This window comes from Hemitrygon akajei, chromosome 6, assembly GCF_048418815.1.
Source record: "Hemitrygon akajei chromosome 6, sHemAka1.3, whole genome shotgun sequence".
Classification (NCBI taxonomy): Eukaryota; Metazoa; Chordata; class Chondrichthyes; order Myliobatiformes; family Dasyatidae; genus Hemitrygon; species Hemitrygon akajei.
This window is the reverse complement of record NC_133129.1, coordinates 123,525,205-123,544,194: the sequence shown is the minus strand read 5'-3', so window position 1 is coordinate 123,544,194 and position 18,990 is coordinate 123,525,205.

The window sequence follows — 18,990 nt, the reverse complement described above, 5'->3', positions numbered from 1 at the left end:
AAATTGACCTTTCTCCAATTTAGAATCTCAACCTGAGGACCAGATCTATCCTTCTCCAAATTTATCTTGAAATTAATGGCATTTAGATCACTAGATGCAAAGCTGACACAAACTCTTGAGTAGCTAGCGGGCATGGACCATGTCAGTACTAATGACCTCACTAGGAAGTGTGACAAGATCCTGCAAATGAGTTCAGGGAGTTAAAAATCCTGACACAAACTTCTGCCCTGTCTCATTCCCTGATAGGAGATCTAGTATACACTCTCTCTAGTTGGGACCTCTATATACAGATAAAGGGAACTTTTCTGAACACATTTGACAAACTCTATCCCATCCAGCCCCTTTACCATACGAGAGTCCCAATCAATATATGGAAAGTTAAAATCACCTACTATCACAACTTTATGTTTCTTGCAAAAGTCTGCGATCTCTCTACCATTTGTTTCTCTAAACCCCACAAACTGTTGGCTGGTCTATAATATAATCCCATTAACATGGTCATCCATTCCTATGCCTCAATTCCACCCCATATGGTCTCTCTCCATTCTGTCCTGTCTCAGCACTGCTGTTGTGTGTTCCCTGAGTAGCAATGTTACTCCTTCCCCTTTAGTCCCTCCAGCTCCATCACATCTAAAAGAACGGAACCCTGGAACACTGAGCTGACAGTCCCACACCTCCTGAAACCGAGTCTCACTAATGGCCACAATGTCATAGTTCTGCAGGCTGATCCATGCTTTAAGTTCATCTGCCTTCCTTACAATACTCCTTGCACTGAAATCTACGTAACTCAACCATGCTCAAACTTTTGATTTCTGACCTTGCATGTTGGCTTAGCAACATCTTTCCCAACAACCACTCCATTATCTGCTCTGGCACTCTGATTCCCATCTCCCTGCAACTATAGATCACACCTCCACTCCCCCACCTCCCCAACATGCAGCACCAGCAAACCAGCCCTGCAAGGATACTAGTTACCCTCGAGTTCAGGTACAAACCGTTCCTTCTGTACTGGTCCTGCCTTCCCTGGAAGAGAGCCCAATGATCTAAAAATCTGAAGCCCTGCCTCTTGCATCATCCCATTAAACTGAACAATCTTCCTATTTCTGGCCTCACTAGCACATAGCATGGGTATCCATCCTGAAATGACAACCCTGGAGCTTTTAACTAAGCACCTAACTCACTGAACTCACTTTCCAGGGCTTTGTCACCCCTCCTACCTGTGCCATTGATACTGACATGGCCACAACCTCTAGCTGCTCACCTTCTCCAGTAATGAATGCCGTGGTCTTGATCTGAGATGTCCATGACCCTGGCACCCAGAAGGCAACATACCATCTGAGAATACTGTTCTTATCCACAGAACCGCCTGTCTCTTCCCCTAACCAATAAGTCCCCCATCACTACAGCTCACTTCTCCCTAGTTCCCTTCTGAGCCACAGAGGCAGACTTACTGCCAAAGATCTGACTGATGTTGCTTTCTCTGCTAGGTCATACCAACCCCCCGACAGTATCCAAAGCAATATATCTGTTGCTGAGGAGAATGGTCAGAGAGATGTACTCTGCACTGATGCCCTTCTAATGGTCACCCATTTCCTTGTGTCCTGCTCTTTGGATGTAACTGCTTCCCTGTATGTCCTATTTATCAACCCCTCGGCCTCCCAGACGAACTGGAGTCCATCCATTTCCAGCTCCAATTCCTTAACACGGTCCAAAAGAAGCTGCAGCTCGATGCACTTCTCACACGTGTTGTCATCAGGGACACGAGCAGTCTCCCTGCTGTCCCACATCCCGCAAGAGGAGAACTCTGCTGTCCAGCCTGGCATCCCCACTGCTCTGACTGTGTAATAAGAAAGAAGGAAAGGAAGAAAAATTAAACCAAAATATCTACCTCCAGCCTCCGCCTCTCCTCTCCTCTCTGAACCAAAACCTGACTTCCTCGCTCTAACGCTGGCCCACTCCCACAATGGCTGCTCCACTTAAACCTACCTTTTTTTATTGGCCATTGCCAAGTACCTAATTATGCACAATCTAATGTCTCCTCAAGAACTGTCATACACAGAAGGTCCCAACTGCTGCCACTTGCTTCCTTTGAGCTCTCTCTCTCCCAAGACGCAATCCAATGTCTCCACAGGAACTATGACACGCAGAATGTCCCAACAGACTCCACTCACTTCTTTTGAACACTCTCTCCCTCTAAGCAATCCAACATCTCCTTGGAAACGGTGGCACACAGAAGTATTATCTATTATAGATACTGGTCCACCTCTCTGATTCTTGGCCAGCTATCAACGTAATGCAGCTAAAATGGAAGTAAGGTCATTCACACACGGTTTGGTAGGACTTCCCATGTATTTCAATCCAATTATGCAGTGCTAAACTCCTGCCAGCCCCTCGCCTTCCTTTGGAACTTCTCACCTCCTGTCAGTTGGAGGACGTTGGTGATGAGCTTTAAGTAAGTACAGAGCTGGAGAGGTGTGGGAAGAAGGGGACATGAAAGACAGAAATAAAAGAGCAAGGTTCTTCACTGATCCCTGATGCTTTGATTGGTTCTGGCACTTCTTGGTTCAGGTTTCCAGTAACGGCTTTCTTATATGCTCTTCCACATAGCCTGTACACTGTCCTGGACCACTAGTGAACTCCCCCTTTAAACTGCTGCACCTTCTTCCCTCTAAGATAATGCTTAAAGCCCACCTAACAAAGAATTTTGTCAGTTGCTCTTCACTTGGTGTTAATTGTTGTCTGTAAACTCTATTCAATTATGTTTACTTTATTTACTTCACAGGATATGGAACCTTAATGGGGTGGAAATTATACCTCTGTTCACTTTGCTAAATGCATTCCATGATAATCTATGTGCATTGAATTCTGATTTTGAAATACTGATCCATTGACTTTCATACTAATTGTCACAAGCCCTTCAAACTGATGGTAGTTTCCTCTAGAGGTTGCACTTTAACCATATTCCCAGAAGACATGATTGCAGCCATTCATCGCTGCTTGAACCAAAATATTAATATAATCGCAATAGATAAAACAATTTCCTTCCAGGTTCTGGGGGGAAAGCACTCCACTCAAGTTACTAAGCACTTTGCAACTTTATGTTAAGTGGCTCCATCTGATTGTTAGAGCTGATAATCTTTTTTTATTGCCACTACAAATGGACGTAGTGCAGAAGGTCATATTGCCCATCATGTCAGTCTGCACATTTGAAATCCTTACACAGGATTTCTGCTGCAATGGTTATTCTGCACAACAGTGCACATTTTCTTTCTCACGCACACAAGTCCTCCTTTTATCAAGGGATAATGGCACAGATTTTTTGAGGATAGCAAAAAACAAAGACCCCACTACGGTCCTCTCCTCACTCAATAGACATAAATAGAACATAGAAACATAGAAAACCTACAGCACAATACAGGCCCTTCGGCCCACAAAGCTGTGCCTAACATGTCCCCACCTTAGAAATTACTAGGCTTACCTGTAGCCCCCTATTTTACTAAGCTTCATGTACCTATCTAAAAGCCACTTAAAAGACCCTATCGTTTCTGTCTCCACCACCATTGCCGGCAGCCCATTCCACACACTATACTCACTATAAAGTTCTAAAACCATTAACATCCGTTAAGAAACATGTTTAAATATGTAAAGAATAAAAGAACTGATGTCAGCAAGCAAATTACTTCCATTGAAACTTATGGTGACCAGTTCTGAAATTGTGAAGTGCATTGTGCAAACAAAGACAATCTTCTGTGGGAACCACAGATAGCACAAGAGGCACTTAACTCATGTGGTTTGCAAAAAGATCACTGATACAGATAACAATTATTTTATCAACCTATAAAAGAATATTGATATATTTGTTTGAAATACTTTGAGATGAGACTTGGAGCTGATCTCATGAGTACCCAGATCTCCAGTTTGCAAATCAGTAGATAATGAGTAAAGAAGTCATTCACATTTGATCATTGCTATGGAATCAGCAATGGTTAGGTTTTTTGGCAATGGAAACCAACTCACTGATTCTTTTGCCAACTATCTGTTATTTCAGACATTTCACTAATATCTTGTCAGCAAATTGGTTTACAAATGTACTTTCAAATGAATTAGGAGCAAGAGTAGGCTCTTAGCCCCTTACATCTACTCAGTCATTTAACATTTATCCCCGGTCACATTTTGTCTATCTACAATCCCTGCCTTAATAATATTCAAAGCCTCTGCTTCCATGGAACTTAGAGGATGAAAAGTCCAAAAAGTACATGGAGCTTAGTAAAATAGAGGGCTATGGGTTGGCACAGCTTTGTGGGGAGAAGGGCCTGTATTGTGCTGTAGGTTTTCTTTGTTTCTATGTTCTATCTAAAAGAAAAAAATGCTTCTTCTGTCTGAAGTGGGTGACTTTTCATTATTCAGCAAGAACCCTTAGAAGGAATCACGAAATATTAATAATGAAAGTGTTTTTAAGAGAAAAAAGGAAGGAGAGGGAGAAGGAAGGGAGCTTTGCAAACAACCTCTTACTTCTTCATAATGAGCCATAACTCTTCAAAGCCAATGAATTACTCCTGTAGTAACTGACTAAGAAAACAGTCTTGCTCTATCACTGTTTTAAAAATGTGGTTATAGAGAACTGTGAATGCTGGATGCTATCTTCTAAAAGGTCAGCTTTATGAAGGGAGTGCATTTAGTTCTTCACAACAGTAAGGCAGGCTAAACAGAAGGTGGCAGCAAAGTTTTCCTTCAGGAACGTAACACCCTCATGATGAAACAAGAAGAGAAAATCAAAAACAAACTGCAGATGCTGGAAACCCAAAATAAAAACCAAAAATGATGTAAATGTTCAGCTGGTCCAGCCACATTGTTTCAGTTAGTGTTTGAAAATTTCAGTCAAAGTCCTTTGTCAGAGTTGAGATGGAGACAAAAGTATCAGGATCCTTCAAGTATCCAAATGACACAAAGCTGGGGAACCCACTGATTTGTAAGGAGCATACAGAGAAGTTCCTATGTGGGTTAGATAATTTTAGTGATGGGCAAGCGCATGGTTGGTACTGTTTAATGCAGGTAAATGTACAGCTATTAATGTTGGTTCTAAGAACAGGAACATTTTTACCTGAATGGTGATAGAGAGGGTGCACGAAGATCTGAAGATCAGAGAACATGGAAAGAGAATGTCCTAGATTCAAACAACCAAGAAATTGGCCCTTTGGTCTATCACTTCAATGCCTATCTGCACCATCTGCCCACATTAGGGTCATATGCCATGCCTATTTACATTCTGTCTAATTGTACCAGATTCTACCACATCCACTGGCAGTATGTTCCAACTATCAGCAACTCTCTGTGTGATAATTTATCCCGTACACCCCCTTTAAATCCTTCCTCTTTACATAAACTCATGCCCTCTTGTTTTTGATAGCTCTACCATGGGAAAACAAGTTTGACTGTCTGCCCTGTCTATGTCTCTTATAATCTTTACATATTTCAGTCAGGTCACCCCCTCAGCCTCTTTACCTTTGGGAAAAACAGCCCAACTTATCAGAATCAGAGGTTTAATTTCACAGTCATATGTTAGGAAATTTGGTGATTTGTGGAGCCAGTACATTGCAATACATAATAATAAAAAACTATAAATTACAATAAGAAATTATGTAAATAAATAATGGAAAAAATAGTGAGGCAGTGTACATTGGTTCATTGCCAATTCAGAAATCTGATGGTGGAGGGGGATAAGATGTTCCTAAAACATTGAGTGTGTGTCTTCAGGCTTCTGAACCTCCTTCTTGATGAGATGAGAAAACAGCACTTAGTGTTTGATGAGGGTCCTTAATGATGGATGCCGCCTTTTTGAGGAATTGCTTTTTGAAGATGTCCTCAATGCTGGGGAATCTAGTGCCCACATTGGAGCTGGCTGAGTTTACAACTTACTGCAGCTTCTTCTGATCTTGTGAAGTGGCCCCTCCATACCAGATCACAATGCAGCCAGTTAAAATGCTCTTCAAGGTACATCTGTAGAAATGTGCTAGAGTCTTTGGTGACATATCAAGTCGCCTTTAACTCCTAACAGAATATAGCAACTGTCATGCCTTCTTTGTAATTACAACAATATGTTGGACCCAGGATACAGCAGATTTTTAGAAATGTTGACATCCATGAGCTTGAAGCAGCTCACCCTTTTCCCTGCAGATTTCTCAATGAAGACTGGCATGTATTCCATTGACTTCCCCTTCTTGAAGTCCACAATCCTTTCCTTGTTCTTGCTGACATTGAGTGCAAAATTGTTGCTGCAACACCACTCAACCACCTGACCTCTCTCACTCTCGTACGCCTCCTCATCGTCATATGACTTCCTAACAATAATAGTATTGTCATTGGCAAATTTATAGATGGCATTGGAACTGTGCCTAGCCACACAGTTTGTGAGTAAAGGGAGAGTAGAGAAGAGGGCTGAACACGCATCCTTGAGGTGTGCCAGTGTTGATTGTCAGTGAGGAGGAGATGTTATCTTTGATCCACACTGACTGTGGTCTCCTGATGAGGAAGTCAAGGATCCATTTGCAGAGGGAGGTACAGAGGCCCAGGTTTTGGAGCTTGTTGTTTGGTACTGAGGGTACAATTGTGTTAAACACTGAGCTGTAATCAGTAAACAGCAAATCTCCCCCACAACTAAAGCTTTCCATTCCTGGCAACAGCCTGGTGAATCTCCCCTGCTCTCTGTCCAGCACAACCACATCTTTCCTATAGAACAGCACATATACTCCAATTGCAGCTAAGTGTTTTATTTAATCCTCCAATTATGGATTAGTCATTGATAATACAGAATCTGCAATTTCCATAAGATTGCAATTTTCATTGGGTGTTACGTAGGATACCTTTCATATTGGACAGTCAGTATAACACAGAACCCCACACTGATTACTGTCAGGGACCCCCTCTCCAAGAGAACTCCCATCCTCAGCATATCAGAGAAGGAAAATGACTGACTACTGTTTATATAGCATCTCACACAACTTCAAGACCTCCAAAAGTGCTTGACAGCCAAAGATGCAATTTCTAATCAAGGGGGAGGGAGTGCACTACTGGGAGACTCAAGGCACTGGACTTTCCTCACAACACGCGTGTTTAGAGCAGTGGCAAGATGTGGCCTGCAGCACACCCACGTGCACCTCAGCCGAGTATGAACAGAGACAGATTTTCACCTTAAACCAAAGAGTGATATTTTTGTCTCCTTTCAATAAGTCTGTAACTGGTAACTTGCTTCCTATTCTTCTCAACATTTCTGTGCATCTCTTCATTGTTGGCTCCTTGGAGCAGTTCAGACCAAAACACACACTCACTGAATTCTTTTAAACTGGGTGACATCTGGAATCTTGGGCACAAGTATCTCCAGCAGTACTAAGCACTGCCCAGAGGCAAAATTGCAGCAGTAACAATTCCATGGCTCTCTACGGTAGAATCAATGCTCTTTGCTTCACTCAATTCTAAACATAATTACAAATTGCAAATAAATATACCCTTTCTGTAGCAGCTACACAATCCCAAACACCACCTCACACTCAATCATACTCTTGATTTATAGGAAACTATAAATCCACATTTCTCTTGCATTGTGCAGTGCCTACAGCAGTTCCAAGTCAAAAGACAGTGAGTCCAAGTCCTATGACAAAGATTTTAACACTATCCTAGGCTAACAGGGCAGTATAATAATAACAAACGCTTACAAAACGTCTTTCACATTTCCGTGCTTCTTTCGTGCACATTCCCCCAGTGGTGCTTCCCTCTAAGAATCTTTGGCTCTCCCATTGATACAGAAGACACAGAAAATGGTGGCATGATGGCAGATAATGACATATCAGTTACTGCAACACTTTATAACACCAGTGAACACCAACTGGGGTTCAATTCCCACCACTGACTGCAAGGAGTTTGTGTGTTCTCTACCGACGACCCTTGGGTGCTCTGATTTCCTCCCACATTCCAGAAAGACATATGGGATAGGGTTAGATTAGTAAGTTATGTTGCTGCCGGATGCAAGGAGGCACTTGCAGGCTGCTCCCATCACATCCTCAGACTGTGTTAGTCATCGACACAAATGACGCGTTTCACTGTATGTTTCGATGTACGTGTAACGAATCATTAATCTAATTCTTTAAAGAATACATGGCACATTTTAAAATGAAGGACATTCTCCTTGGTGCTAGCAATGCTTATTCATAAACCGACATTAAAATGGATTACGTGGTCACGCAATCCATCGCTGATGTCTGACCTTTCTGTACACACACTTGCTGTGCTTCCCATGTTGCAACGTGGAGTAGACTTTAAAAGTACTTTATTACAATTGCAATTATTGTAATCATGAAAGATGTTAGATAAATGTAAGTAATTTTACAGTCTTTGTCAGAACCAAAGGATATTAACTGTGAACATAATGACGTATGCCTGTGATATTGATACTGATTCTGAAAAGAGAAGCACTCTGTTATCAAAAGGGTGATCTTGCTTGTTTTAAAGGAATGGTGATTCATCAATACATCTGTAATAATTTCCTATTTGATTGATTAGAATATGAAGTAATATAGTATTGACTCTGCAGGAAGTTAGCCTGCAAATTATATAGTAACATTTTGCTCCAGAACTGGGTGTGAATTTAACTCATGGTGTAGCCTTCCATAAATAAGCAGGCCACACAAAGAAGGATTATTAGATCCAATAGGTAAGGGATATTGTTAAGGAATAGGTCATTATACTAATTTGTAATTGAATTTCTGAAGGAGAGAATGAACAGAAAGATGCCTATAGACACTACATAAATGGACATTTCATGAAGTGCTTCTCAAGAAATTAAGTGAACTTGAAGCCTTTGGGATTTAAGACAGTTTATAGAACTGGCAATGAAACTTGCTGTTGGCAGGGGACAGCGTGTAGAGGTAAAGAGTGGCTACTCAAATTGTCAGATCGAACTATTGAGGCTGCAATTGGAATTGGTTTATTATTGTCACATGTCTCCAAAGCTTTTGTTTGTGTGCCATTGAGACAGATCATTCATCTGCACTGGGGTCATGCCTATTCACAGTATTTACAAACCATATACTTGATATAAGTGGCATCATATAATATCCTCCCCAACATCCAGGACACCTTCACAAGGCAATCCCTCAGAAAAGCAGCATCCAGCATTAAGGACCCATCACCCAGGACACACTCTCTTCCCATTGAGCAGGAGCAGGGAACAGAGTCTGAAGACACATGCTCAGTGGTTCTGGAACAGCTTCTTGAAAGACCAATGAACCCATTAACAATATCTCAGTATTTTTTACCTCTCTTTTTGCACTACCTATTTTAATCTTCACAACTTATTTTACTGCTTTGTGTCATTTATAGTTTCCAGTATTATGTATTACATTGTACTGCTGCCACACAACAAATATCATGACACGTTCCAGTGACGTTAAACTGGGTTTTGATTCTGATCCTGATCTTTATGGAATATAAATTCAAGCTTCCAAGTTTGCTGAAAACTCAAGGATAGGCTGTTGTAAGTAGATTGGATAGAGCCACTAGATTACAAAGGTAGACAGAACTGTTAAGTTAAAACAGATATTGGCCTGAATCTTCCAACAAGCAGAGAGCAACCTGACCGGCCTCCTGGTGTCTGAGCGTTTTCCACAATTTGAAATTCCTCCAGCAAGTTGGCACCTAACCAGACAGAGAATTTCAGTCTAGTGCAGGGCCTGCTAGTGTAAAACACCACTTCAGAGTCGAATATTCCATGTCCCAGACTAATCCAGATGTCAGACAATCACAGAAATTGTCACAGAGACGTTCAAAACATGTGAGAATTATTATAAATGGAACACAGCAACACCAAATATTAGAGACTTTTAATTTAAAAGTTAAAATGCTTAAATACTATTAAATGATGCTGAGACACATCCTAGGATGTTCTGGGACACACCATCAGTGACGTAACCTGGGATCATCAGGAGTTTCGGTTCTTTCAACATCAGTTACTCTCACCTAGGTGATGCAGCTAGGGTCGATCAGGCCCCGGCTTGTGTCCCAGCACCGTCGGTCTATGGGTCACACCTCTTGATCCATAGCCACTTGGAGGCTCGCTCAGCAGCTTCTGGGACAGTCCTGGTGGCTCTTTTCTTTGCAGCCCCATGATGCCAAGGAGAGAGTAGATTCTGCACAGCAGGCAGCCAGCAAAACCTCTAGGTTCGCATTGTGCCCTCCACCCCAGTCTCTGGCACTGCTCTACCAGCTCCCCATATTTGGCTGTGTTATGTTCAAATGCCTCTGCAATCTGGTCTTCCCAAGGAACAGTTACTTCTACCATGATGACCTGCTTCACGGTTTCTGACAGAATGACCATGTCAGGCCTCAGGGAAGATTATAAGCAATGGAATCCATTCAAATTAAAATTATCTTATTCAAGTATGAATTATCTTGTGCTCACCCTCAACTTCTGCATCTATTCATTGAAATAAATGGGCTCATTTTTCCTCTGTCAGGTCTAACCTGGCACAAGATCAGTGGGCATTGTTGCAGCCTAAGTGATGGAAAATTAGGCATATATCCAACCAACACTGGATAATATATAGGAATTGGCCTAAACCTTCTACATTTCTGTGTGAGGATCCTGGCCACATCACATACTGAGCAATTCTTAATAATATGGGCACTTACACAGTTTTTTAAACTGATGGTAGAAGCTATGTTACGATGGTAGAGTCTCAATGGAACTACAGCTGTGAAACTGTGAGGGTAGTGGACACTTTGTAGGAAGGATACTTCGATCTTCCAGAGACTGCAGCCTACTGTAGATTTGCTGGCTAATGGCTAGATTACAAGTGTTAATTTACCAGAGATTATAAAAAAAGTTACAAAATGTTTACAGGGATTTAGAATGTAAAGCAATGATTTCAAGAAATTAAAGGAGAAATTGGAAGTTCTTTTATAACAAGACAATATAGTAATTTTTAATAATTTTAATTTAATTTTAATATTTTTTTTAGAGATACAGCACGTTAACAGGGCCCTCCAGCTCAATGAACCCACGCCAAAGAGTTACATCCATATACCCCATTGACCTACTACAAACCCATATGTCTTTGGAACGTGGGAGGAAATCAGAGCAGCAGGAGGAATCCCATGCGGTCACTGAAGAATTTACAAGCTCCTTGTAGAGAGCGGTGGAAATTGTACCAGAGTCTTTGGTGCTGTAAGGTGTTACACTAACTGCTATGACCCTGTGCTGTCCAGTAATGACAAGTTCCTGGTAACATTATGCAAATTGACAAAGTTGGCTGAGTTTCAACCCCAGAGGCTTGCAGGAAGATGTTACTCCCACTACAAAGCTTATTTTAGAACACTTTGAAGGCACAACCAAGAGTGACTCGTGCAATATTGGAATAGAAGGATCACAAGTAAAGAATTTTTTTGCCTGCATTGTATTAACTCCCCTTCAATGGTCTCCAATCCTTAATGTCTGTCCATCTGTGATAAGACTGCTGAACAGATCCTGACCCAGATCTGGGCCGTACCTTCCAAATATCTGGACCTGACTTGCACTACCTTACTTTCCCTTTTCTATTTTCTAATTATGATTTATAATTTAAATTTTTATTATATTTACTTCAATTTGTACTTCAGGGAGTGCAAAGCGCGGAAACAAATATCACTGTGATGATTGTACGCTCTAGTATCAATTGTTTGGTGACAATAAAGTAAAGAATAAAGTATAAAGTATCTCCCAAAGATGAATTATCCCTCCACCACTTCTCACACTATTCCCAATTTCCAACTTTCCCAAATCTAACATACCACGCCCCTCCCCCACAACAAACATGGTTCTTCGCAACTGGTGGGTTTTCAGACCGGCTGTGTGGCCTAGTGCTTCACTGTCTCCAGGAACAGCTTGGAAGACACGTGCCCTGGGAGACCAGCTCCCTGGTCAACCCAGATCCTCACCGACTGAAGCATCATGGGAGGATGAAACATCGAGACAGCAGGTGGTGTGTTTGCTAATTGCTGGCTACCGTTGGAAGAAGGCCCCCCCACCTCTCTCTTTCTCTTTTAATGGTCAGTAAGAGCCTGTCAGTCTTTGAGACAGAAAGCTTAGAGAAGTGACTTGGAAGATTGTAACATCGGAGTAGAGTGTTGCTGGTCTCCGCCCTTGTTGCAGGAGTGACCTCTCTCCCCCTCGATGGAGAAGAGAGAGCCTGTCTGAGATACTGAAGAGCTGGGTTATGAACTGTAGTTTTGATGGACCGGATCGGGGTCTCTTTGGGGGGCCTCTGCTGTTGCCGGCATGGTGGGGAGGGGGTCGGTGTCTCTGCTAGCGTGAATGGGGGGGTGGGAGGAGGGAGTCAAGTATTTTGCTGCTGTTTGTGTGAAGGGGGGGGGGGGGTTTGGGGCTTCAATGTTCCTAGCATTTATTTCTATAGGGTGCTGGTTTTGGGGATGTCTGTGAAGAGTACGAACTTCAGGTTGTATACTGTACGCATTCTCTGATATTAAAATGAACCTTTGAAACAGACGACGCTCTTTCCATGATATCCAAACAAAGTGCTAAGCCTTCCCTCACAGAACACCAAGTGGAAGCCATTTCTCCATATCATCCATACCAAACATTACCCTCCACCACCACTAACACCTTACCCAAAAAGTATTAAATCCAACTCCTGCCACTCCTTGGAGCACATCACAGGGATCAATAATAAGCTCCCACAGGCCCAACAGAAGCTTCCTTTGCATGGAGCCAATGACTAAAATAGCATCAAATATCTCACTGTGGCACTATTGCAGTACATCCTGTCAGCAGAATTTCCAAGCAAAGGGAAGCGAGAAACTTCTTCTGACTGTGGGGGAGCTGGGAAATGAATAAACGTTTATGAACGAAAGCTGGGCATGTAAAAAAAAATGAAGGTGACAGTCTTATATGAAACATAAGAACATGGAAAGTAAGAGCAGAAGTTCACCATTTGACCCCTTGGGCCTACTCTGTCATTCAATAAGATCAAGGCTGATCAGATCTTAGCATCAGCACTTCCCCGCTTGTACTTTATTAAACTCTGGTTGGGCCACATCTGGAGTGTTGCATACAGTTCGGGTTGCCCCACTCTAGGAAGGATGTTGAGGCTTTGGAGAGGGTGTAGAAGAGGCTTACCAGGAAGCTGCCTGGTTTAGAGGGCACCGGCTATCATGAAAGGCTGGATAAACGTGGGTGGTTTTCTCTGGAGCGTCGGAGGCTGAGGGGAGATCTGATAGAGGTTTACAAGATTATGAGAGGCATAGGTAAAGTGGATAGAGAGTATCTGTTCCCCAGGAAATTTCTAATACCAGAGGGCGTGCATTGAAGGTGAGAGGGGGTAGGTTCAAGTGGGATCTGAGGGTAAAGTTTTCTTACTCAGAGAGTTGTGGATGCCTGAAATGCATTGCTGGAATGGTGGTAGAGGCAAATATATTAGAAGCTTGTAAGAAATATTTAGATAGGCAGATGGATGTGAGGAAGATGGAGGGATATGGACATTGTGTAGGTAGGAGGGATTAGTGTTTGGATGTTTCTGATTTGCTTTTTAACTGGTCCAACACAACATTGTGGGCTGAACGGCCTTTTCCTGTGCTGCACTGTTCCATGTTCTACGTATGTCATAGCTCTCGATGCCAGCTATACATCAGAAAAGTACCTTCGTCTTGAATGCATAAAACAAGCCAGCCTCTAGGTTATTCACCATCTGAATTACATCCAGTTGCTCTGAAGTCATTGTGTTGCTCAGGTAGCAATGTTCATTCCGTATTACTGGGTATCGAATCCCCCCCAACAGCTACCTGGAAATGAGCTGCTAAAGAAACGCACTTCAACCAGTCGGAAAACAATGTGTCACATTTTTCATCGCCTCATAAATCCGCTAGGCTGTTGGTACCTCCTCTCTTCACATTAAAGTTTAACATGCTGAGCACTCTGGGAAATGAGGGGAGTCCGTCACCCCCTACTGTCCGTCGCCACTCACTGAGCACTTACCATGAGCCGATCCAATCCCAAACAGATCCAGCCATGAAGGTAATCTGCATCCTTCACTGTTGCCTTCAGCTGGGTGTAACGAAGGCAAACATTGTAACAGAATTCACCAACACCCTCAATGTGTCAGCTAAATAAACAAATTTTAAAGATCAAGGTCTAAAAGCCCAGCATAAAGCTTGTGGTCTGCTGAGTGGCAGTCTTCTGTGTCCCCATGAATGCTTTAGAGATGAAGGCACCTCAAACCACCAACAAGCGCTCTGCAATAGAACATTACAGCACAGAAACAGGCCTTTTGGCCCTTCTTGGCTGTGCCCAACCATTTTTCTGCCTAGTCCCACTAACCTGCACCCGGACCATATCCCTCCATACACCTCTCATCCATGTACCTGCCCAAGTTTTTCTTAAATGTTAAAAGTGAGCCCGCATTTACCACTTCATCTGGCAGCTCATTCCACACTCCCACCACTCTCTGTGTGAAGAAGCCCCCCCTAATGTTCCCTTTAAACTTTTCCCCCTTCACCCTTAACCCATGTCCTCTGGTTTTTTTTCTCCCCTAGCCTCAGTGGAAAAAGCCTGCTTGCATTCACTCTATCTATACCCATCTTAATTTTATATACCTCTATCAAGTCTCCCCTCATTCTTCTACACTCCAGGGAATAAAGTCCTAACCTATTCAACCTTTCTCTGTAACTCAGTTTCTTAAGACCCAGCAACATCCTTGTAAAACCTTCTCTGCACTCTTTCAACCTTAATAACCTTCCTGTAATTTGGTGACCAAAACTGCACACAATACTCTAAATTCGGCCTCACCAATGCCTTATACAACCTCACCATAACATTCCAACTCTTATACTCAATACTTTGATTTATAAAGGCCAATGTACCAAAAGCTCTCTTTAACACCTGTGACGCCACTTTTAGGGAATTTTGTATCTGTATTCCCAAATCCCTTTGTTCTACTGCATTCCTCACTGCTCTACCATTTACCTTGTATGTTCTACCTTGGTTTGTCCTTCCAAAGTGCAATATCTTCTGAATCCTCAGAGAGAATAAGGGAGCCAACATCATCATCCTCTCCGAGGACAATATCTCCAGCATCACAACTCTAATTCCATTTTTGGCTACTTTGGGCCAACACCAGACTTCCAACACAAATACCCTATTCAAAGCTCTGTCACTAGTACAGATTGCCACGTGGACAGAGGAGAACAAATTCAAAGATGCTTTCAAAGATCCTTTGAAAAAAATTCAACATTCCTGATGAACTCCTGGGAAGCCCTGGCCCATGATGACTCAAAATGGAAAAGGATTATTCAGAACAATATAGAGAACCTCAAAACATATGTATCAGGAACACAAAGAAGCCCAGTGTGAAAAGTAGAGCGAACCACCTGAAAAACTATACCGCACATTGGCATCATCAATCACCTCAAAACCAAGAGAACCAGAGTAGAAGAAAAACATCTTCAACCCCAAGGGACTGAATAATAATAAGAAAAGCTATGATTGGTTTGTCCTCATGGCTTGCCCATTCTATCTCTAACCTCTCATTGGCATCTTTGCCCCAACTTGGCATCTCATACAGAAATTGGTTTTGCACTGTTGGCACCACTAAACATTCAACATCATTGAATGATAGCATACGGATACGCCATCATGTTTGTGGCAGATCTTTGTGCAAGTTGGTTAATAAGTTCCAATATTCTATTCTCCAATTGAAAGTCACTGTGAAAACTCTTGCCATCACTCATTAATTTAGAATATTGCAGATTAATGTAAGTTACAGTAGGGAAGGTATCAGGGTCAGGGGCATCCTGACTGGGTTCACAGCATTCTTAAGGGGGGGGCGGGTGTACAGCCTGAAGCCATGGTACATATTGGTACCATTGATATAGATAGGAAAAGAGGCAAGGTCCTGAAGAGAGAATGTAGGGAGCTTGATAGTAAGTTGAAAAGCAGGACCTCAAGGATGGCTACTGATTTCTGCCTATGCCACGTGCTAGTGAGGGTAGGAATGGGATGATTTGTAGATAAATGTGTAGCTAAATAATTGGTGCAGGAGGCGAGATTTCAGATTGGGACTATGCTTAAGGTTTAGGAAGCAAGGAACAGACAGGGCTCTTGAGAGTTACAAAGTGGCCAGTAAGGAGCTTAAGAGTGGACTTCAAGCTAGAAGTGAACACAAGAATCCATGGACGAGTAGGATTAAGGAAAACCATTTGGTATCTTCACATATGTGAAGAACAGAAGGGTGATTAGAGTGAGGGTATAAAAGAGGAAACTTATGCCTGAAGTCAGAGTAAGTAGGGGAGGTCCTTAATGATTACTTTGCTTCAGTGTTCACTGCTGACAGACATCTTGACAAATGTGCGGGCAGTGTAAAGCAGGCTGATATGCTTGAACATGTTGATGATAAGAGAGTGGGTGTGCTGGAACTTTTGAAAAACATTAGGATAGATAAGTCCCTGGAGCTGAACAGGATATAACCCAGGTTACTACAGGAGTCAAGGGAAGTGATGGCTGTGCTTTGGCAATGAACCTTACGCTCTCACTGGTCACAGGAGTAGGGCCAGAAAATTGGAGTGTGGCAAATGTTATTCTTTTGTTCCAGAAAGATAACCCTGGGAATTATAGACCAGCAAGTCTTGCATCAGTGGTGGGCAGATTATTGGAGAGTATTCTGCAGGGTTCTGTTCTGGGACCCCTCCTCTTGGTGATTTTTGTAGATAACTTGGATGGGGAAGTTGAAGGGTGGGTTAGTATGCTTGCAGATGACAGGAAGGTTGGTGATGTTGTAAATAGTGCAAGAGGTTATCGAACATGACAAAGGTACAATGATAGGATGCAGAACTGGACTGTGAATAGGCAGATGGAGTTCAATTCAGTAAAGTATAGAGTTATTCACTTTGGAAGGTCAAACTTGAAAAAAAACAGGGTGAATGGCAGGATTCTTAACAGTAGGAAGGAACAGAGGGATCTTGGGGTCCACGTCCATAGGTCCCTCAAAGTGATGTCTTCCCCCTTCCTTCTCATTCCTGAAGAAGAGTCTTAGCCTGAAACATCGGCTGTTTATTCATTTCCACAGCTGCTGCCTGACCTGTTGAGTTCCTCCAGCATTTTGTGTGTGTTGTTTTGGATTTCCAGTAATTGCAGACTTCCTTGTGTTTAAGAAGGTATACCGTATGTTGCGTTGGCCTTCATTGGGCAGAGTATTGAGTTCTTTAGCCATGAAGCACTGTGATAGTTCCTTAAGACTTTGCTTTGACCACACTTGGAATGCTGTGTTCAGTTCTGGTCACCTCATTATAGAAAGGGTGTGAAAGCCTCAGAGAGGGTACAGTCAAGACTTACCAGGGTGCTGCCCGGATAAGAGAGCCCATCTTACCAGGAAAGGTTGAGCAAGCTAAGGCTTTTCGCTTTGATGTAAGAGAGGATGAGAGATGACAATAGAGATATCCAAGATGATAAGAGACATCAATAGAGTGGACAGCCAGAAACTTTATCCCAGGGTGAAAATGGCTAACATGACGGGGCATGACTAAGGTGTTTGGAGAATAGGGGGATATCAGAGGTGTTTTTTTTCCACAGAAACATACTTCCAGGTGTAGCGGTAGAGGCAGATGCATATGGGATACTTGAGACTCTTAGACAGGCACTAGGATGAATGAAAATCTGAGGGCTATGTGGGAAGGGTTAGTAAACCTCGTGGCTGTACTGTTCAACGTTCTATTGAACTTCCTTTTACCTTCCCTCTGGCTAATTCACAAAGTATCTTAAAGGTAGAAAGAAAGTATAGGTTTTAATTGTATACCATACTGAACTACAAGATTTCTTTGTGATGAAAATTATGTAAAAGCGTCCCAAACTCTTGATTCTACAATTAATCAATTCTGCAGTTACCAGAAATATTCTTGTAAATGTCATGCCTCTTTAAAAATAAATTGCTTCCTCCCAACTGAATTTGGTGTTGGTTAATGCTCCGACAGTTATTTTTACATTCTGCAGTTTTTTTCTTCCTTTCTTGTCTGCAAGACACATTCTCATAGAGACAATACTATTTAAGTAGAAATTCTGCGATAACTGCTGAATCTGACTCAAGATAGTCGACAGGGCCGAAGTACTTTCACCTTCTCTTTAGCTCTTTCTGTGTTGTACTTTGACTGAAACAGCAGTCTTCAGCATAAAATAAAAATAATGCAGAGAAGCATGGATGAGAAATGCTAAGCAGCAACGTCAAATTGAGAACTATGATTTACATCAAAAGAAGCACCATGATTTGGTGTAGAGAGATACAGCAGGGAGATAGGTGGTTTGGCCAGATGGATTGGCATCATCATCAAACACACTTTGATTCTACCCTCTTCCATTTTATTTTATTTTCTACACGTTCCTGTCAATTTCCCCCACTCATCTACACATGAGGGAGAATTTCTCATATTTATTTAACCTGCCAAGTTGCACATCTTTAGGATGTTGGGAAGTGGAATCCCCAGAGGAAACACATTCAGTCACCGAGAGAACATACCCCACACAGACAGCAGAAAAGGTCAGGTGTGAACATAGGCCCCTGCAGCCCCATTGCACTGCCCACAATTTGTGGAAAGTAAAACCTTGGAATCGTCTTGTCAATCTCCTATTGGCACTCCTCATTCCCAGACAATTGACACTTTACCTCAGATAGAAAGGGAGAAAGTTACATCCCCAGTCTCGAAAGTTTCAGTACATGGCACTGAACCAGCTTCTGGTTTGATACCTCAATACCTTTGTCTAGGAGTTGAAGCAGGAGTTGGAGGAACTTGCCAGGTCTTTTTCCTTTTCCACATTCGTCCAATCCTTATTGGATACTTTTCACAATGGTTGCTGGTAGTCCAAGGTCCTTAACAGTTCATGAACCAGCTACAAGATGAATGCTTTTACCATGCTGTAAGCCAAATTACTTTGCAATAGTTTGACTGGTCACGTCTCATTAGTTC